Source organism: Cricetulus griseus, chromosome 2 (genome assembly GCF_003668045.3).
Source record: "Cricetulus griseus strain 17A/GY chromosome 2, alternate assembly CriGri-PICRH-1.0, whole genome shotgun sequence".
NCBI classification, from domain to species: domain Eukaryota; kingdom Metazoa; phylum Chordata; class Mammalia; order Rodentia; family Cricetidae; genus Cricetulus; species Cricetulus griseus.
The window spans coordinates 446,944,527-446,966,628 of NC_048595.1; positions in this window are offsets into that span (position 1 = coordinate 446,944,527).

Sequence of the window (22,102 nt, forward strand, 5' to 3'; positions counted from 1 at the left end):
CTTCAATGTGATTTTGTACTGTATATAGACAGACATACAGATTAATAGATTAATAAAGAATATGAAATTTTTCTTCTTATTCATGAACTGAGAGCCATATTTATAAGTTATAATGCTAAAAATAGTTTATTCTAAAAGAGTATTCTGTAGCATGGCTTTTTAATAGTCTCAAAATGTAACAAAGGCAAGAAATTTTGTAGAAAAGCATTAGAGTTGCATTTGGGAGTTATATGAGAGGAATATAACAGGAAGATGCATTAAAATAGTCATATTTTCTCTCTTCATATCAAAAATAGTATCTGTTATATGTTTGCAGTTCCAAATGTTCTTCATAAGAATATTTGAAGTGCTCAGGGAAAGATTATAATGGAATTAGATTTACAAAAATAACCCTCAGGGAATGGTGTCTTATGTGCTAAGAAACATTGAATGTTTTCAAAAAAGTTTCACATAGGATAAGTATATAAATTTTGTTACTGTAGTTTTACAATGATAACATTTATTATAAAAATATTTTTAATTCTAGGAGATAAATGACTTAGGTAGAATCATATGCTTAATAATGTATTTACCATGATTGCAACTTTTAAAGTTATTTAATGGAAAATATTAAATCTAAAATTTAAATTGGTGCATACAGTGAAGTAGTGATGACTCTCCAGTGACTTCTTGAGCTTTATGAGGACATTTGACTTTGTGGGTGGTACCACTTGATGTGTATATAATACAGTGTCAGGGATAATCCTTGTCAGCTTTTCTTTACTATTTTCTTCTACTGAACAAGTTCCCATGGCTGCATGTCATAGAAATGAAACCATATAGGAATTACATGCACTAGGATTTTCAACACAGCCATCTTAAGCTATATCCTTTGTTGTGTTTTATTCTATAATTGCAGCAGTCTGAGTGGATTGATGAATCTAAATCTTTTATCCTGTTGGGTTTGTAGAGGAAGAAATTGTGTTTAGCTACAACAGACATCAGGTCAGTAGATAGAAAAAAGAAAGATAAAATGAAAAGAGATGTATTTATTGAAGTTCTGAGTGAATTCTGACACACCTCTAGGTTTCATTGCTTTGTATATTAGAAAGTGTGTCTCCAATGTATGCCAATTGTAGTAAAAGACTAAGAAGAATATAGACACAAGCCTGACTCCAGATCTGTGAACTGCAAAAGCTCTTTGTCCACAAGCCAGCTTTACTCTTCCCTTTTCCAATTTCCATTCCAAATGCCTTTGGCTATCTTCATACTCACAGGCCTGCATCTCACAACAAGGTTTCTTCACAAGCCACCTTTGCCAGGTAAGTCTCTTCTTCCCTTTCCTATTATGCACTCTTCCCAAGACTGCCTCCACAATGACAAGACAAATTCCAAAGCCATCATTTGGGGCCCATCCTTGCCTAGTCCAATTAAACAGATCTACTAGACATACAACCAAAGAAATAAGTCCACAGTCCAGATCAAATTATAATATAAAACCAACATAATTGGCCAAGATAGCATCGCTCATCAAAATCACTTATCCTATCTAAGTGTTCTTTAATGTGAATTCCCTAGATAAACTCCAGAACACAGAATTAAAAAAATCATAAATTTGTATTAAATATTTCAGGAAACTTTAAGTATATAGAAATAAAGATTTAACTGAACTCTAAGAAGAAAACAATAAGTGCACTACGGCTGTCCAGGAAAATATTAATACACAGCTGAGTGAAATTATGACGATAATGAATGATTTGAAAACTAAGTTCCACAAAGTTATTAAAACATTGAAGAGAACACACAAGCTGTGATGAAGATGAAAGTGAAAGATTCAATATCTCAATCAGAATACTCAGGGGAAAACTGTACTAATAGAATCAGTAAAGCAGAAGACAGAACACCAGATTTCACAGATAAACTGTTGGCTCCAGACCAAATATGTAAAGATGATGAAAGGATGAAAGCAAGATAAAAACATGCAAGAAAACTGGATACCATAAAAAGAATCTGACATAGACTAATTCTCTAACAATATCACAGAAGAAAAGATATTCAAACAAAAGAAAGATGTACCCATACAATGGCAATAAGCACACAGATTCAAATCTTAAGGCCAATAAAGAAATTCTTCAAAGTGTACCACAGTTAAAACACTAAATAAACAAAAATAATAGAAGATATTGAAAGCTACAGAGAAATAACACATTCTATATAAAGCAAAACCCATCACATCTAATCCTTACACTTTAAAAATATATAGAGAGAGCACAAATTAATGCCTCAGTGCTGCTACTCAAAAATTTGGAGAATCAAGATCAAACCAAACCAGAACCTAGTAGACAGAAAGAAATAATAAAAGTCAAAGCAGAAATTAATGAATTAGAAACAAAGAAACAGGACAAAGAATCAATGAATCTAAGAGATAGTTTTTTTCTTTTTTTGTGAAGATAAACTACTGAGAGTACTAGAAGAACCCTTAAGTCATACTGTAGAAGATATAGGAAAGGACTTTCCCAATAGGACTCTGCCTGCCAATGAATTAATGCTAATCATTGACAAGTGGAACCTCATAAAACTAACATGCTAAGGGAAAAACACAAGTGCGAGAAGGAGAACCCACAGAATGGAAGAAAATAACTTCCTAGCTGGAATAGTATCTGCGAGTTACATCCTGATTCACAGTGGGAGTGTGGAAAGAGAGAGAGTCACACACACACACACACACACACACACACACACACACACACACACAGAGAGAGAGAGAGAGAGAGAGAGAGAGAGAGAGAGAGAGAGAGGGGGAGTGATAGAGAGAACCAGGCCTAGCATGGGCTTGTGAAACCTCAAAACCCATCTCCAGTGGCACATTTCCTCCAACAAGGTCATAATTTAATTATGACCTTTTAAATGTTTCAAATAGTTCCAATCCTAGAGGCAGGAGTTGACACAGAAACCATCGGCGGGTTACTGACTTTCTCCTCATGGTTTGCTACCCATGGCTTGCTCAGTCTGTTTTTTTATAGAACGGAGAACCGCCAGTCCAGGGATGGAATCACCCAATGGGCTGGGCCTTCCCCCTTGAATCACTAATTAAGAAAATTTCTCTACAGCTGAGTCTTATGCCAGCATATTTTCAAGTGAGACTATGTCCTTTCAGATGATTTTAGTGGTATCATGTTAACAAAAAACTAGCCAGAAACCTTTGTAATGATAATTATTTTATTGGCTTGATCCATGCTAGGCTAATCCATGTCTTAGAAAATATATTTTTAAAATCTCTTCCTGTATTGGAACAGAGGCCCCAGACTGTATGTTGTTCCTAAATTATCTCTTAATTTTCTTGAACAGGAACTCACTCAAGACTGCCAAGGAAAAATATCTTACCACAGGGCTAAGCAATCCTGTAAGAAGAAAGTACTGTTGCTATTAGTTGTGCTTATTTCCCCAAAGATAGCTAACAAAATATTCTGAGGGCAGAATAATTTATGTAAACAAGTAGATCCCCAGTACCTCAGTCATGGCAATGTATGTTGAAATCATTTTACTGAATAGTATTTTCTGCAAGTGAAAACCATTGAAATTTTAATTTTGTTTCCAAAATTAAAAAAAGAAAACTTCCTTGTGCTGGTTTTTATAAAAGTAGGAAATGAGTAATGAGTGGCAACATGATTCTGTAATAGGTGGGAGCTGACTTCAATGGATGTCTGCTTGTGTAGCCAAGTTCTGTGTCCAAGGGCAATTAATCAGACTATTGGTACATGGTTAAAAGTATATATAGGGGCAGGGAAACATTCCCAAGATTGAGAGTGAGCTAGTGAGTTGAAAAAAAAAAAACCCTGCATTCCAAAAGCTCTGGATTGTGAGCCTCAGGGCCCTTTGTGTGTCATCTATGTAGCACCCATGTATCTCATGCCTGTACATCAGGGGACTTTCTTGAGCATGCTCAGTTTGTTGCATGAATTCCCTGTGAAGAAGGGCTTCCTTAGTTACAGTTCTAAACCAAACTCACCAAACATGTTCAGATTCTGATGGTACTCCTGTCAATTACTTTGCCATTGCTGTGAAAAAAACTGTGACCATGGGCAGTTTAAGAAATAAAGATTTTTATTTTGGCCTAAAGTTTCAGAGAGTAAGTCCAAAATGGCTAGGAAGGTCTGGTATCAGGCAGCTGGAACAGGAGGCTCAGAGATCACTTCTTCACCACAAAAAGGAAGCACAGAGAGTAAACTGGAAGTCAGTGGGTACATGAAATCTCAAAACCCATCCTCAGAGGTATACTTCTTTCAGCAAGGCTTTACATCCCTAAACTTGCATGACAATCCAAAGACCACCACCAAATGGGGATCAAGTGTTCAAATATAAGAACATAGTTGGGTGGTTTCTCATTCAAAATGATACAGTACTTCAACTCTCATTTCATTTCAGTTTCTCTTCATCATCAAATTTAAGACAAAAAAAAAAAAAAAAACAATTCAGGCATTACCAGCTGCACATGTCTCCTTCCATTGTGATGATCAAACACAGTAACCAAAAACGACTTATGGATGAAAGACTTCATTCTGATTTACAGTTCCAAAGAGTACCTATTATGGCAGAGGGCTGTTGCATCAAGCAGCAGACTGGTTGGCCTGAACTGGAATCTTAAATTGAAAACATAAAAGAGAGAGAGAGAGAGAGAGAGAGTACTAAAGTGTTCAGCCATTATCTCTTAAAGAAAGTCTGTCTCTCCAGTGAGGCACCTCCTTAAGCAAGGCTGTACTCCTCAAATAGTGCACCACCCTGGAGAGGAAGTGTGAAAATGACTGAGCCTATGAAGGTTACTTCAATCAAACCATGAACCAGTTATTTCCCCCCAAATTTTAAATATTTACAGAAATCTCAAGGGTGGGGTTAGAACAGTATAGACATATAGGAGGAATAAGGGTATACTTCTTAAAATAGCTGGTTCTGCTCTTGGGGGGCATAACAGAGAATGAAAACAGCCCCATAGGAGGGGAAAGCTTGGGGGAAAACACTTGGAATGGGGCAATGAGAGAAATGGATGGAGCCAGGGACTTCATAAAATACACAACCTAGAGCTCAGTATAGTGAACTCCCAATATGGAGGTCTTCTCATCATGATGAATGTTGTCATCTTGCTACAGTAACACTTTTTATTGGGATTCTGTCTTTTGTCTTTTCAGATAACTAGTACTTCAGTTGTCCCTGGGAATGAAGTCCATTACACCCAATTGCCATTCTTCATCTACATGACGGAATGATAATCACAGTGAAGAACTAGGAAGTGACACGGAGTATCTAGCCCTCTAATGGCTCCTTCTTAGATAAGGGACTCTCTGATTAAGATAAGCATGGGCAGAAATTCTATTGGCACCCCAGCCCTTGCTGAGCATAAGGACACCAGGAAATTTAGTTTGGGCTGGACATCTTGTTTTAATCTCATAATTTTCCCCTTTGCTCACTGCTCCTTTTTTTTTCTTGGTCATTATTGTCTTCACCATACCTACTTCTTTTAAGGTTGTGTCCCTGGGAATTGAGACCTAAAGAATACATTGCTATTATGATAGGTAAAAGCCTGCAAATCTCTTCAAGATCTTTTCCCAACTGGATACTTTTAAAGTCACAGGGCACTTGCTTCAATCCATCTATTGGCAGACTTCTGAAAACTTTAAAATAGTATAGCTTTTGTTACCTTTCTGAGCCCTTTATCTGAGAAATCAGAAGGTAGATCTTTTTAAAGAAGGAAAGTATTTATCAGCTCTAAGAATTTTAAAGGCCTTAAGGTCTTCTTAGCGTAGATCATATCATCTAGAAACAAGGATCCTCCATGTTCTGCCTTTCTGATTGAGGTAATTCTTTTCAATTTGATTTATTGCTCTTGATAACAATTCAACCACTTCACTGAATAAGAATAGAGTGAGTTTTTATCCATGTACTGATTCTGACTTAAAAGAAATGATTTTAGATTTTCTAAATTTATTTTAACTTTGGATATATGCTTGGCATAGATAGCCTTCATTATGCAGATAGTTATTCTATTCTTATTCTCTTCAGGTTTTTATTGTGAAAGGATGTTGAAATCTGTCTATTATACATTTATTGGTTATATTTATTGAAGTATATTGAACCATTTGTTATATATGTATTGATACATATTGAACCATCTTTGCATCCTTGTATTGAAACTAATTGGACCATAATGTATGAGGCATTTATATATTAAACTTGAGTACTGAAAATATATTTCTGTTTATCTTGGAATTTGATGTATAAATTTCTCTGCTCTCTTTCTTGCTTTATGTAACATAATAAAGATGGAATTTTGTGCCTTTAGACTGTACTCAAATCTATTGTGTGGATATAGATGATACAGAATAAGACTGCTCAAATCCTTAGGTTCTATTGTCAGGATAGCAAGAAGAAAGACTTCTTAATCATCACTGATCTCAAGTACACTCTGAACCTTGAGAAAAGTAGAGAAAGAAAGATTGAAACCACAAAGAACTTAATGAGATGGTGAATCGGGAAAGTCCTTGGAGAGAAACAAACTCACACTGACATCTGTAGCATATTACCCTATCATATGGAGTATTTCTTATTCTTCATTTGAATATAAAACTATTTGATCTGTGTAGTGATGTATTATTTATGATTTATTAAAACTTGCCTGAGGATTCAGAAAGCAAAATCAGCCACAAAACACAGAATCCAGGCATAAACTTATAATTCCAGCAGCCAGAAACGAGATTAAAGGTGATGGTACATGCATTTAATCCTAGGACTCAGGATTAAGAGGTAGACCAATCTCTGTGAGGCCAAGGCCACCCAGATCTACACAAGAGTGAATCAGTCTAAAAGAGAATTATAGCTCACACCTTAATCCCAATGTTAGGGAAGTATATAAGACAGAAGCAAGGTCTTAGAGAGGCATTCATTCTCCAACCACACTGAGCAGAGACAGCAGTCTGAGACTTGGTGAAGAGCTCATGTGTGGATCAGCTCTTTCAGCCTGAGCTAGAGGAGAGAGCTATTGGCCAGCTGCTTTGTTTTCTAATATTGAACCCTAATATCAGTTTCTGGGTCATTTATTTATGTGTTACAAATTGGCACCCAACAGTATGAACCCTAGTATCAGTCTCTGGGTCCTTTATTTATTCATGTTACATATCTATTTTTTGGTAGGAATTAGAAGAATAAAATCCACTAGAATGTAGAAATGGGATCAAGAGAAATGGTGACACTTGACACAGTTTTAATGTGATTTCATGTGAACAAAATTGTCTTAGAAAATTATACTATATTTAACTAAAACTAGAAAATATGGGTAGTTAACCTTGCTGATCTAAACATAAGACACTTACAATTAGCATTAATCTTTAATAAAAAGATTAGGACACAAGACATTATCTTCCTAATTTGATCATAAATCAATTGTAGTTGAGAAAAATCCCTGTCATCAGTTAAATAGCAAGATTAATGAGAATGTGTTATGTCATCTTACTGACAACTTGATTTATAACGGGACTAAATATGCAAAGTGTCATGTTTTGTAGCTTCACTCTCTGCTGTTTATCGTTAGTTTCCTGGGGAAATATAATCTTGTACAGAACATATCATTCATATAGTAACCTACAGAGGAATACACTATTCTTCAAGTAAAACTATCAGGAATCATTCTATTCTGACCATGATGCATGTGCCCTGGCATAAACCAGTGTTTTCCAGCTCCTGTGTACAGTACACCATTCTCATTCTAGTGTGCTCATTCTTCCTTTTGTATAATGTTTTTGAAAAAATGCTGATGAAAATAACTTAGGGAAGTAAATGGAAAAACTTAATTAGGTGAAAGGAAATCAACACATCAAAGCATATACCCCTGAGCTAAAATGCAAAACAAAGTTGTTCTTACAAGAAATACATTCTTGGTTTTCAATAAGTGTAGCAGAGATTAATGACCCTTTTGTTTGAAAGACTCTAGCAGAAAAATCTGTAAATCATTTGTTGGTATGTAGAAAAATATCCCAGGAATGTTTTATTAGATGCTTTATTTCAGTAATAACATCATCTTTTTCTTCTGCAGTGTTGCCAGGAATATGACCAATCAGAAAATGCTAATTACATTTCTTTGCAAAGCAGCTCCACACTCTTTAAATGTTCTTGACTGCAAAACACTGTAAATAGGTTGTCTTAGTATTTGACATATAGCCACAATCCATCTGATATACTTAAAGGAATCTACATTTTTTTCCTCACATTATGTAAGAACAGAAATTTGGAAGGCCTCACTATCCAGGGGGAGCAGACAGGATATGTGATAGGTAGGGTTTTAGTTGGGGGGTGGTAGGGGAGGACAGAAGGGAGAAGGGAAGTGGGATTGTCATGTCAAGCAATCTTGTTTCTAATGCAAATAAAAAATCTGAAAGAAAAAATAATGTTTTAAACATGCTATAAACTGGACCCCATATTCTGAGACATAATTTCATGGCTTTCCATGACTATCCTTCAGTGAATACATATAAATGGTGACTAGTTAACCAATTTAATAAAGAGTATACTAAGGCAAAACAAAAAAGGAAAAGATAGCAAAGTCATATATATTTAATGCAAACATTATGGATGACAAATTCACCATACCAAAATATAGAGTAGAAAGAAATATTTAAAACTTTTTGAATACCAGATAAGAAAAATAAAAATATTTTCCATGATATGCTGGTGCACCAGCGGCACAGAAGTGGTAGTGACTCATCACTATCTGATTGGTTTAATTACAACTTCATGAGATGGAACCCATCCCTGATATTGCTCTGGTGACCAAGAATCTGAGACAGACTAGATAGGTCATGAGCGCATGGGAAAACAAATACTACCGTTTCAATAAAGGAACATAACCATAAAATGACTTCTAATGGTATTCTGCCATAGTCATAGACCAATGTCTTGCCCAGTCATCATCAGAGTAGCTTCCTCCTGCAGCAGATATGAACAGAGACCACTGCCAGACAATGCGCATAGATAAGCCCCTGGTACACTCAGTTCTAAATGGGATGCTTCTATTAAATCTTTCCCCTTAGGCCTCAGGGAATTAGGCCTCAGGGAGGGAGATAGCAAGAATAAGATGTAAAGTGATGTAAGGCATGAAACCTTCTAAACACAGCAGGACTATTACACTCAAAAAGACTGTGAAAGCATGCAAGAGCCTGCCTAGGTCTAAGCTAGATGAAGTCCCACACTGAGTGGGAAAGTGGACACAAGCCCCCATCTGTAACGATAAATCGTGCTGCCAGCAGCCCCAGCCCCACTGCCACATGGTCGCCCAAAATAACATACAGAGACTTACATTAGGTACAATGCTACTGGCCAATGACTAGGATTTCTTATCTGCTAGCTCAGTCTTAACTATCAACCATAATCATAAGACTTATCTTATGGAGGATGCTGGCAAAATGCCTCCTGTCTTCTGGGATCACATGGCGGCTCCAGAGCAGACAGCAGGAGGAAGAGCAAGGGAGAGATTTCCTCTTTTTACTTGCTTATATTCTGAATCTGCCTGCTTATATCACTCTCTTCCTGGATCACAAGACTTCTTTTTACTACATTTCTCAGAGTCCTCCTCAACTTCTAGTCCTGCCTAACTTGCTGCCTCATTGGCCAAACAGTGCTTTATTCATTAACCAATAAGAGAGACATATACACACAAGGACTTTCCCATCACCTATCACTAACCAAAACGCTGTCTCCAGCTGAAAATGTCTCACAAAGGAAAAATGTATCTTTTTGGGTATACAGACTATACTTAAGGGCAGACCCCAGGCTCATCAGTAAATGGCCAATGCAAAATGAACTTTGCTATTTTGGAAGGTTTTCTCACATAATGTTTTGTATGGGTTTTTTTTTTTCAATCTTACAGATAATTTGCTTATATATTGTGATTTTTATATTTTGTTATTGTTTCTACAGGTTTTCTGTGTGAGCAAATGTGTGTGTCTCTGTATCTTTATGTATTTTTATGCTTTTTCTTTGATGGTTTTCTGTTTGTTTGCTTAATTGCTTTTTGTTTTAAAACCTGTTTTTTTTTTTTTTATAATGAGAGACAGAGAAAACATGGATGTGCTTTTGAGTAGTGAGAGGTGGGAAGGATCTGGAAGGAAGGGAAACTGTGATCAGGATTATTGTCTAAAAATATATATTCTCAATAAAACAAAGAAAAATGAAAAAGTACATTAAAAATTAAAATGTATTGAGAAAGTAGGTATGAGAGCTTCGGCAAAGTAGACATAAACTGTATATTGAAAATACTGAATTAAAAATGTAAAACACTGTCAATTTCTTGTATATAGCGAAAGCTGAATATGCTGGAATTTCAAAGGAATTTGTTTTGTGTTCACCACTGTCATGCATTTCATATACTCAGAAAAAAAAAACTGGAAAGGTAAGCATTATTTTCATCTGGCCCACACATGAAGTTCTAGTTACTAGACTTTTGAACAAATGATCTGACTGCTGCAGGGTGTGGATAAGGGGAAGGTTTTTCTCATATGATAGAGCAGAGAGAGGTATCTGGCAAAGTCCTGAGCAGAAAGATGGAGAGATGTAGAGGGAGAGGGGTGTATTTAGAGAGTTGCATAAAACCAAGAGAGGCATGGGAAATAGGCAGCAGAAATACCTACTGTGAATAGTTTATACCTTTATCTGTTTTAAATCACACAATGTCTTTTCCTTGGTTCTGTTTGGCTCTCCTTTCCCTGTCATGGAATCTGATGTCCTGTCTGGCCCAGGACAGAGAGTTTGGAGGAAATGTTTTAAAAACCTTGGTCAGGTCTGGAGAAGAAGGGCCACAATCCCAATCCAGAGGCTGCTTTTTGATGGAGTAGAACAGCCTAAGTTCTTTTAAATATTATCCACACCAAAAGACATTTGAATCTCTGTTCAGATTGAATTGAGCAATCAGAGGGAGACACAAGCAAGCAGACCAATAAAGGCTTAGAGGTGAGAGATTTCTGAGAGTGTAGAGCAGAGAAAACTTAGAAATAAAAGATGTGGGGATCATTTGTGTAGTGGCAGAAGTTGTTACAGTGTGTGTGCTCTTTTGGCCACTGATTGATGGGTGCTGCAGTAGTAACACATCTAGTCTTCCTGGATCCTCTTGTTCTGAGGAGGAAAAGTGATTAGGGAAGGCAGATGAGGAATTCTTGGAATGGAAAGAGCCCATGGTTAGAGATAGCAGCCATCTCACAGATAGAGCAAGCAGGAAAAAAGACACAGAGAGAAAGGATTGAGAACAGAATCACAAACAGGAACTCTGCCAGAAGAAGGATTCCAATAATGTCCAGGAGGGAGCTGTCAGAGAAGGGCAAGCAATGGTAATTTCAGTCTAGGCTATCCACAAGTAGATCACAGAAAGGTTCCTAGCACACAAGTGTGAATTTTGTAATAGTAGTAGGCCCCAGAAGCCAACAGAGACAAAGCAGGCAGCTCCAGAGTGACATGTACTGGGAGAGAGCAGGTAGAGGAAAGAAGCTGCTGCTGAAGAGTCAGACTCTAGAATTTGGAGTAAAATATGGTGGGAACCTGAAGACTGCAGAAATAAATGAGGCATTCCTTAGGAGAGGCAAAGTATACTTGGTTCAGTTAGGAAAGGCTGGTTGCCTTGGAAAGGGTCATTGTGCCCCCACCTGGGTGTTCTGGCACAGCTGGGACATGATCTGGCACAGCTGTTCTGGCACTAGGGACATGATCACTCCATAGTATGGTTAAGGAGAAGTTTTTCTAATATATATATATATATATATATATATATATATATATATAGAGAGAGAGAGAGAGAGAGAGAGAGAGAAAACTACCAGGCATATCTTTCTGAAGGAGGCTATAGCACAAAGACAGAGCAGTAGACTGGAGATACTGTACAATTTCACTCATGTATATATCCTAAAACATTGTCATATGTCTAGAGGAAAAGGGTAAATTTGTGGTTGCCAGAGGAAAAGGAATAAGGAAGTGGGGAGACATAGGCCAAAGGGATCAAAAAGACAAATGTACATACATTTTGAATATCCACTGTCTAATGTACAGTGTGAGAAATACCTTTGATAACAAAGGATTACTTCTCCAGTTTACTACAGGAATACATTTTCAGAGTTTCTGCCTCTCACAAAGGAGGGTAAATATGTGTTTGTGAATTTGATTGCCTGTAGTAATCCTTTCACTTAGCATTTGTATGTTCAAAGAGCATGCCAGACAAATTGCTGTACTACAAATGCTAATGGTAGGTCTTCAGACAGAAGAGAAATTATTTCTAACAAAGAAAGCACTTTCTCAAAAAAAGAGCAAGATGGAGTTGAAAAGTCCTGTTTTTCTCTTTGACATATTTTTCAAATTGTACAAATCTCTCAATAATGTCTAAATAATTAATTGTAATATTTTTTGACGGTCTTATTGCCAGTGCTTCAAGATGGCTCTTCCACACTACAATTCTTTCCAAGTCATGCTACAAATAAATACATACATGAATACACATAAGATGCATATTTTCATCTTAAATTATGATGAAAATTTTATCCTTTTTTCTTTCCTTTTTGGGGGTGTGTGCTAAGACAGAGTTTTACTGTATAACAGTCCTGGCTGTCCTGGAACTCACTCTTATTTTTTTATGTGGTCAAAGACACATTTAATCACATCTATGACTATTGATTCCCAGAGGTGAGTTATCTCTTTTTACTTTACTTGTGGAGAAAATGGGAGATGAGTGATCAGCTCCGTTATTCCTCACTGTGGGGAGTGATGGATAAGCAGATGCTTTAATATAGCCCCTTGTTTTTTCACACAGATTTTGACATCTTCTGTTTCTTTTTTTTACTCATATTTTTTATTAGTTCAAATTAGGAACAAGCTTGCTTCAGATGTCAATCCCTTCTCCCTTTTCCTCCCCTCCCCCCCCAACATCCCACTTGCCCCTAGCCATCCCCCCTCCACTCCCCAGGCAGCGTAAAGCCCTCAAAAGGGGCTCCCCAAAGTCTACCTCATCATCCTGGGCCAGGCCTAGGCCCTTCCCCATGTGTCCAGGTCAAGAGAACATCCCTTCACAAGGGATGGGCTCTCAAAAATCCCTTCTTTTTTTGTTAAGACCTTACATATTTAATACAGTGTGTTATCCCTGTACAAATGGAAAAAATTAAGTTCAACATTTCTAGACCAAAATGGCTGTTAATTTTTGTACAATGCCAACTCAACACGGTAAACTGGGATACTTTTTCCAAAGCTGACAGCACAGCTAAAGTTTCCAAAAATTCAATATATATATATATATATATATATATATATATATATCAATAATGGCAATATGTTATGCATCAATATCAGCAACAGCTTTTCTAGGTTGTGCAGTCATTTAAACAAAATTATAGAGACATCCAGTACTCTCCATTAAAAAAAATGTAAAAAAACAAAATCCCTGAAAAACAGCACAGTTCTGTTACTTTTGTGATAACTTGCACCATTTTTTTTTAAATTAGCTTCTCAATCATCATCTGGAAGGAAACCATTCTGAGCAACATTATTAAAAACAGCTCTGATAAAGCACAGTCACTACTAAGTATTGTAAAGCAGGTCCACATATGAGTGAGTACATATCATGTTTGTCTTTTTGTGATTGGGTTACTTCCCTCAGAATGGTTTCTTCGAGTTCTATCCATTTTCCTGAAAATTTCAAAATGCCATTGTAGTCTACATAAGTGACCCAAAAAACTCAACCAGGGAACTCCTACAGCTGATAAACACTTTCAGCAAAGTGGCAGGATACAAGATTAACTCAAAAAAATCTGTAGCCCTACTGTATATGGATGACACATTGGTGGAGAAAGAAATCAGAGAAGCATCACCCTTTACAATTGCCACAAACAACATAAAATACCTTGGAGTAACACTAACCAAAAATGTGAAAGACCTGTACCGTAAGAATTTTGAGTCTCTCAAGAAAGAAATTAAAGAAGATACCCGAAAATGGAAAGATCTCCCATGCTCTTGGATAGGCAGGATCAACATAGTAAAAATGCAATCTTGCCAAAAGCAATCTACAGATTCAAGGCAATCCCCATCAAAATCCCAACACATTTCTTCATTGACCTTGAAAGAACAATTCTCAACTTTATATGGAGAAACAAAAGACCCAGGATAGCCAAAACAACCCTGTACAATAGAGGAACTTCTGGAGGCATCACCATCCCTAACTTTAAGCTCTATTACAGAGCTATAGTCCTGAAAACAGCTTGGTATTGGCACAAAAATAGACAGGTAGACCAATGGAATAGAGTTGAAAACCCTGAAATTAACCCACACACCTATGAACACCTGATTTTTGACAAACAATCCAAATATATACGCTGGAACAAAGAGAACATCTTCAACAAATGGTGCTGGCATAATTGGATGCAAACATGTAGAAGACTACAGATAGACCCAAGCCTTTCACCCTGCACAAAATTTAAGTCAAAATGGATCAAAGACCTCCACATAAACCCACCCACACTGAACCTACTAGAAGATAAAGTGGGAAATACCTTTGAATTAATCGGTACAGGAGACTGCTTCCTGAACATAACACCAGCAGCACAGACACTGAGATCAACAATTAATAAATGGGATCTCCTGAAACTGAGAAGCTTCTGTAAGGTAAAGGACATAGTCAGCAAGACAAAAAGACAGCCCACAGACTTGGAAAAGATATTCATCAACCCCACATCTGACAGAGGGCTGATCTCCAAAATATACAAAGAACTCAAGAATCTATTCTCGAAAACACCAAACAATCCAATTAAAAAGTGGTGTACAGAACTGAATAGACAATTCTCAATAGAGGAATCTAAAATGGATGAAAGACACATAAGAAAGTGTTCAACATCCTTAGCCATCAAGGAAATGCAAATCCAAGCAACTCTGAGAGACCATCTTACTCCTGTCCGAATGGCTAAAATCAAAAATACCAATGACAGTTTATGCTGGAGAGGATTCGGAGAAAGAGGAACACTCCTCCACTGCTGGTGGGAGTGCCAACTTGTACAGCCACTTTGGAAATCAGTATGGCGACTCCTCAAGAAAATGGGAATGAGTCTACCACAAGATCCAACAATATATCCTAGGCATATACCCAAAAGAAGCACATTCAGATAACAAGGACATCTGTTCAACCATGATCATAGCAGCATTATTTGTAATGGCCAGAACCTGGAAGCAGCCTAGATGCCCCTCAATTGAAGAATGGATACAGAAAATGTGGTACATTTACACAATGGAGTACTACTTAGCTGGAACTCCTCTAGACCAGACTGTCCTCAAACTCACAGAGATCTGCCTGCCTCTGTGCCCCTGAGTACTGGGATCAAATGTGTGAGCCATCACCACCCAGCTAGAGTTATTTCTTGACGAAAAAGTTTTCCTTTTAAGTTCTTTATATACCAAGTGTCACCCCATTGGAGAAAACTGATGTTTCCTCTCAGGACAGTTCAGTTCTTCTTCTTAACCCTAGTGTCTAGGATTTAATTAATTAACTAATTAATTAATTTTAAATATATAACAAGGTGATATCTAATAAGATAAAACAAAACTATCACATCAGTGTTGTACAGGACAACACAACAGAAGCAAAAGGACACAAGAGAAAGCACAAGAATCAGAGAACCAAATAATACTAAACTGGAAGCCATCACATACATGCAGAGAACATGGAACATATCTGTGCAGGCCCTGTGCATGCTGCTTTAGTCACTGTGAATACATATTTTCTTTGATCATGTTTATTTAGATGTTCTTGATTTCTTGATATCCTTTATCCCTTTGGGTTCTTACATTATCTCTGCTTTCTTGTCCATAGGTTTCCCTGAGACCTAAAGGGAGGGACTTCCATTTAGGGCTGATTGTTCAAAGATCTGTCACTCTCTGCTAAATGCCCAGCTATGGGGCTCTACATTTGTTCCCATCTGCTGTAGGAGGAAGATGACAGACAAACAAGGCAGTACTCTATAAGTATAGCAGAATATCATTAAGAGTCATTTTATCACTACATAGTTTTCTTTTCTTTTTTAGAGAAGTATTATTTAGTTCTTTTTAGAGCAGTATTATTTGGTTGTATACTAGGTCCCTGGGCTATTTGTTCTCTGGTTCTTGATTACCCAGAGTGGTGTCAGGCTCCATCTCATGGAGTGGGCCTTAAGTCAAATCAGATATTGTTTGGTTACTCATACAAGCTTTGTGCTACCATGCTATAGCATATGTGGCAGGTTGAACAACATTGTAGGCCAAAGTATTTGTACCTTAGTTGGTGTCTATGCTTCTCTTTTGATAGTGTGCAGAGTATCTTCCTGTAGTAAAGACACTAGAACATTGGGGTGAAAGCTAGCTCTATGTAGGCACCAGTTAAACATCTCTGTGCTCAGTGAGTTGTGTAGGTGTTGTTTCAGCAATGGGGCCTTGCTGTCAGTTTGTGGAGAGAGCAACTTAGAGTCTGGTAAAAGCCTGGATTGCTTGAGGTTTTCCATTGAGGTCTTTTGATCAACAACTCTATTAGCTGTAACCAAATTCTGGCACTGGAAGCTTCATTTGATTGCAAGAGATGGACAGTTGACACTTCATTATTTGGGAGTTTCAGTTAGAATGCCCCCCCCCACACACACATACACACACACACACACACACACACACACTCACACACACACATACACACACACACACACACACACACACACACACACACACACACACACACACACACACACACACTTGGAAGATTCTACTTCCATGCTACCAGTTGAGTGACGTTTATCCTTTTATTCACTTCCACAACCCCCTCTCTCCACCCCCTGTACACCGATCCTCCCGTTCCAGCCCCTGCCTCTCTCCCTATGAATACATGTCTATTTTGACAACCCACATCCTTCAGGAGCTCAGGCTCATCTCCATTCATATTCTTAACCAGTAATTCCACTCATCTCTGCTCCAGTGCTCACAGCAGTACTGAGAGCCAAGAAGATTCTGCACACTCAATAAGTAAGCCAGAGGAAAAGAAAATACTTAGGTCTTTATAGAAAAAGTAGATGCTGAAACAAAGATTTTTATGTTTTTTCCATTATTTTTAATTGTAGTCAGAGACACTGACAAAGTTATTGAATGAACGAACATTGTTTTATAAAATAGTATTGAAAATTACAGCTATTGCAAGCAGATTGTGTGTGTGTTTGTACATGAATCCACTTGTTCAATTTTTCATAAAACCTGAGAGCAGCAAGCTTTCTTTGTGTGTTCTAATAAGGTATAAGAAATTCTTTTGACAAAGGGTCTCACGAGGTAGTGCTGACTGGTCTTAAAGTAACTGTGTAAATCAAGCCAGCCTATACCTAGAGATCCACATGTTTCAGCCTCTTTGGTGCTGGGCTGAAAAGCATGATGCTCATGCTGCTTGTTTGTTATTCTAATAGAATGATGTAAAGAAGGTTAAAAAATATAGCATGTTTCCCCATCATGTTTTTCTCAGTTTAATACATAATTTAATGCCCATGAAATGTATGTGGGTGGGTGGAATACTAGTAGTGTGATGTGATTATATAATATAATATAATATAATATAATATTAGTAATGTAAACACTAAGAGTTTGAAGTGTAAAGTATTTGTACCACACAACACACCAGTCAGCCCACTAAGAGGTAATGGAAGGAGTTTTGCTTGTGGAGGTTTCCTTGAAGAATCAGAAATAGTGATTCATTAAACCCTATTGCAAGGGCCATTAATCATATCAAAGTTAGGCCTGCAGTAACGTGTTTTGGGTTAAGGTGGATGTTTGTAGCTTAAATAGACCTCAGAATAACTAACAGGTCAAGCATTATCTGTTTCATCAGTAAATGCCCGTTATTTCTTTGACATCTGGATCCTCTCTCTCTCTCTCTCTCTCTCTCTCTCTCTCTCTGTCTCTCTCTCTCTCTCTCTGTCTGTCTCTCTCCCCTCTCTCTCTGTTTATATAAATTTCATAAATTAATGGGTTCCATTGTCATGTTCTCACACATGTATATTATGTACTTTGAATATATTTAGAATCCACAGCTGTCTCTTGTGTCATTTTTCCTATTGATGTTCCACTGCTTTGTAAATACTTCACTTTCTGCTTCTATGTTGGGGGAAATCCTTGTGTGTATATGCTTGTCCTAATGGTTGATAAATAAAGCACTTTAGGAGAGAAGGAGGATTCTGGGAAATGTAGGAAAGGGAGGAGTCACCATGTGATCCTGGAGAGGAGAGGATGCATGCCGCTGACATCCTCTATAAGATAAGACTTTATAAAATATATAGATTAATGGCTAGGGTTGATACTTGAGATAGAGCTAGAAAATAAGAAATCCTAGTCATTTGTAACTAATATTAATCTCAGTGTGTTACTTGGGGGCTCTATTGTGGCGGCAGAACTCAGGCAGCTGGCAGAGTTGTTGTTACACTTCCACTTTCAAAAATCAATTCAGTGTGGATCTTACTAATTATCCTTTATTTATTTAACATGTTTATATCATTTCCAACAAATAATATGATTTTATTTTCATTGTTTTATTAGAGTATACCCTGGTGAAAATAGCATCCTCATCTACATTCACTCAAGATTTTTCCTGAAAGACATCATGTGCTCAGTTGTGCAAAATAAGGACACTGATATGAAGCTAAAACTGACCAGCATTCAAGACTTCTCTTTTCTCTCCATTGTAGATCACTCTTGCCTTGGATACACATACACCCACCTAAGCAGCTTAACTAGACACATGGCTTGTGCCAATTTCTTGTCACTTCACAGGATGTAGACGCAGTTATCTAAATGGTCACATTTATCCTGGGCTTATATACAGCCTGTAACTCAGTTGCCTTAGTGAATGTTAATATCTAGTAAATGGGCTTATTCCTAATTTGTATGCAAATGCATGTTAATCCAGAAATCTTTATTTGTAATCCTTGTCCCGAGTCTTTCATATCAATATTTTAGTATCAGTTTTTGTTTCTAGTCAGCTATGCTAAGCTTTTGAAAGTTAAAGCTTGTACATAGTGTTATTATTCAGACATCTCTACTGGCCTGTCCTTGGGGTTCTGACAGGATATGCCCTCAGGTGCAGCCACTAAGAGCACCACCTGTGCATATTCACTGTGTTCCCTTTTAAAAGGGCCCTGTCCACTTCCCATTCTTCTCTTTCTTTCTCTCCCTCTCCCTGTCCCTTTGTCTCTCTCTCCCTTTCCCCCTCTCTCTTCCCCTCATTCCTCTCTCCTCTCTCTTGCTGCTCCTGTATAGAGAAGCTAGCCTCCCCCTTCCCCTTTCCCTGTTTTATGACCTATTTTCCTAATTAAAAAAAAAAAAACTCTGTTTTTGAACCCTGTTGCATGGCATCTTTGTCTCTCAAACTTCCTTTCTTAAATTCAACACATACTCTACAACTACATGAAAGTATTTTATGACACATGAAATGAATGGCTAAATTCACCAAGCTAACACTCCTGGGAAGGCATTTGATTTAAAAACAAGTGGTTACCTTAAGTGTGGTATCAGTATAGGAGCTGTCTATAGCAACCTAGTCACAATAGTACAAGCATTTCCATCAGTAAGCCAAGCTAGATTTTACCCAGTTCTTTCACATGGTTGTAATGTTTTGCACAGGTCAAAGCTAAGGAACAGTGGTAGGTAATTCTGCTCTGGGATGGTGACTTAGGCATTTTGTTTTTGAGCTGTTGATCTACTTGTGCTCAATATCATGCAAAATATTGCATCTTGATAGGCATTCCACTAATCTTAGTATAGTTGATAATGTTATGTTTCTGATGAAGGACATCCTTAGATGTAATGTTGTGACTGCAAACTTTCCTTGTTTCTTACATATTTCCATCCATCTGTGTATGCATACTGAGTGAATGGAGATTCCATTGTTATTTTCTTTTTAAAACTATAAGGTAGCATTCTTCTCCAGAGGATTTGCCACAAACTCTGTATGGTCTCCAGTTTGGCCGTTGGTCCCTCTAAAAAGAATCATATATTCCAAAATAACAGTGTAGCCCTCAGACAATCTTGAACTTTCACCAAATTCATCTGTTCTGGAATTCACTCAAATATTTAAATTACTCATAAAAATTGGCCTGAGACCTTAACAGACAGTTCTCACAAGTAGAAAAAGAGCATTAATCAATTAATCATTCCTAACAATTAGGGAAATGTAAATAAAAAACAAATTTGATGTTTTATCTTATGCAAGTAAGCATGGCAAAGATCAACAAAACAACTGTCAACAGGTCCTAGAGGAAATGTGCAGAATATGGCACACTCATATTGTTGATTGGGCTCTCAACTGGTTTAGCCACTTTGGACTGAGTTGTATTTTGGCATATGCCCAAGGACTCCACATAATAATCCAGGTATACATGTTCAGCTATGTTCATTGATGATGTATTCACAATAGCTAGGAAACAGAAATAACCCAAACATCCTTGAACTAAAGAATGTATAAGGAAAATGTAGTACATATACACTATAGAGTATTGTTCAGTTGTAAAGTAAAGTCTTGAAATTTTCATGTAAATTGAAGGAACTGAATTGAAGAAGATATTTTATTGAATGAGGTAATCTAGACCTCGAAATGTAAAACTCAAATGTTCTCTCTTATTGAAGGAGCCTACCTTCTAATCTTCAGATATTGAGTAGATAGGTATCCTGAGGGAACTACAGAAACAGGAAAGTATACAGGAATTGCTACTGGAGCATGAGGGTTGGTAGCAATACAGGCAGCAATAGCAGGATACAGTGATCAGGAAAAATGGAGGAAATGGAAGGAAGCCTTAAATTACAGATGAGGAAGGAGTGAAAAACTGAAAAAGCAGAAAGGATGGTAAACTAAGATTAAGGATTTATGAAAAGGTCATGTTATCATATAATTATCTGCTTAAAAATAACCAACAAATACCTCAGTTTGTGTGGAAACATACTTATATAGTTTAGATGAAATTTTCTCAATCAGGCTGAAAATACTACCTCTATGAGCCAAAGATCATGTAACCGCAACTCCAACACCAAGCAAGAGACACACTCTTTTGGCTTGATCATCGGGGTTGCGCAAGAGACTCCACAAGAGCACAAGCCATTGCTGTTACTATTGCATGTTCCTCCAGAGATAAGTCCCTACTTCTGAAGATACCATATACTTCAGACTCAGAGTCCAGAGGCCCCTGAGCTGGAACTGACCTTAAATCACCTTCAAGTTTTCATGGTACCAGAAAAGAAAGGAAGGAACCACAATCCTATCCAGATTAATCATATAACTGACAAAACAACTATGCCACAGTAATCCTAACAATGCAGTAGCTGCATCCAACCTCTGTGATAACTGACAACTCTCTTATTAGACTTAAGGCCTTCTCAAGAAGAGAGGAAACAGACCTGATAATGGAAATCTAGCCATATATCCATGACTAGATCTTGGAGTCCTAGATCTTGGAGTAACAGAAACAACCCCCACTCTGCTAAATCACTATAATCCCTAACTATGTTATAGACATGTGTTCTTATACCTACAAATAAGTGTAGTTCTAAACTCTCATTAAGGATTCTTCTTTTTGCAAAGTACAATTACAGAAAATCTCAACCATGAAATCCAGTCCCATTGGATACATTTTGCAAAACAATTCCCACAATTAAGGCTTGGGGAACATTGTAAAACAGAAGGATAGGAAGAAGAGTTAGAGGATAGGGGATGTTGCAATGAGATTGTCTCCTGGTAATGTCAGAGGGTACACTCATAAAATCTTACCAACACAACTGCCTAAACATGGGCTGAACAAAGACAAGGAACAATAGGTTTGCTAAAATGGACAAGGGAAAGATCAAGAGGCCTCAACCATATTGAGAGAGAAGTACAGGAAACGAAGGAATTCGAAAATCTGGTCAAATAGTTTTCCTTAGAGAATAGAACATCAGTTGGTTATCCCATATCAAGTGGTCAGATTTGATAACATACATGCAAGTCACATTATATAGATTTTGCAGGTTGTATTTATGTATTTAGGAATATTCATGTTTATACCTGTATTACATAAAAGTCAATGAGTAAAGTGCCAAGAAT